We start from the raw sequence: 1,365 nt of genomic DNA on the forward strand, positions 1-1,365 counted from the left end.
TTCGTGTGCTCCAATAAGGCATACCTTGACCATGACTTCACGGCTTGGTCCGCGGCATGAATTATCGGGAACTGACTTCTCACTATCGAACCAAATAAGGAATGGTTTTCGTATTATTTTATGATGTAACATTAGCTCAGTGGTAGCGCGTCAGGATCTTAACCCAATGGTCCCGAGTTCGAGTCGGGAGTTTTATACAGTGTTTGCATTTTTGTACCATTTCTATTTTTACCACCGCTTCGAAACAAGGTGATCTGGGGTCAAACGTGCGGGTCGTCACACTTACTGGAGCAAATCGGCGATTGTATACATGCCGGAGGGTTAATCAATGAAACCCCAGAGTTTGCGTTAGGCACGGAGGGACATCTGGCGGTGTAGCATAGTGTATGTCAACCATACATGACGACTAGAGTAGTTTGTACAAGGAAGTACAAAGGCATGGAATAGGAGCTCCTAAATGCAATATTCAGTTATCTAAGTGAAATAGGAGGGCCAATCGTTCGCACACCAAAACCAAGAGTCAAAGGCAGTATCGAGTATGTGAATTGGAGGGTCGACCTCGACCACAAGGATGGAGACAAGTACGCGTTGGGCCAATAGAGTTGACGATTAACTAATTCGACTTGATATTGCAGCACTCAAGTGTTCGTAGGTTCGATCTGTAGCTTAGTGCGAAATCGAATGAAGCACGTGACAACTGTAACTTCAGAGCTTGGTCCGCGCCATGAAATATCGTGTATGGACAACAATTGACCCATGACGGGTCATATATGGCTCGATCCATGCCGCCATTCGTAGCCACATGAAGTGCTGCAAACGATACTCGGAGCCGACGCCACCCCAGTATTGAACTGGTATGATTATTTCCCCATACGCACATTCATTGTACTGTATTCTGTCCCCAAATTGAGGCCCTCCAAATCACCGACGTACCATCTTTTCGGCTACGACTGTGGGCATGTAACGAGCATGTACACTACCTGAACGATCACTGTCGACGGAAGTTGAGCCATAGTAGATCGCATGGCTCGACCTCCATCGACAGCGATCGTTGCATGTTCGATCCTTGGCGCCAGTAGTCGCAATAACCATGATATATCATTCAAAGTTCAACCGCTAACGTCATTGACCTCTACATGCGCGATCACTGATGAATATTCGATCAAGGGTCGACCTCCATGAACCTTTTTCAAACCAGTAAGATCCTTCCACCATTTCGTGATCGCTACGATATCCCACATCAAGTGCAGGTCGGTGCTGAAAGCCTATGGATGATAGTCAGGTACACCCTTGTCATAGTAGCAATGTAGCCATAGCAATAAGATGACCAACGCCAAACAGCATGTTATGGCCCCTTAAAACTAC

The 1,365-nt window shown here is 46.4% G+C and overlaps 1 pseudogene across 1 annotated transcript; it reads left to right on the forward strand.

Moving 5' to 3' along the window:
* The first annotated feature begins 125 nt into the window (after positions 1 to 125).
* Positions 126 to 197, forward strand: H257_17642 (annotated as a pseudogene). Its single transcript has one exon. The product of its transcript is annotated as a tRNA-OTHER (tRNA).
* The last annotated feature ends 1,168 nt before the right edge of the window (positions 198 to 1,365 follow it).

The sequence above is a fragment of the Aphanomyces astaci genome (assembly GCF_000520075.1).
Source record: "Aphanomyces astaci strain APO3 unplaced genomic scaffold supercont1.113, whole genome shotgun sequence".
Classification (NCBI taxonomy): Eukaryota; Oomycota; class Saprolegniomycetes; order Saprolegniales; family Verrucalvaceae; genus Aphanomyces; species Aphanomyces astaci.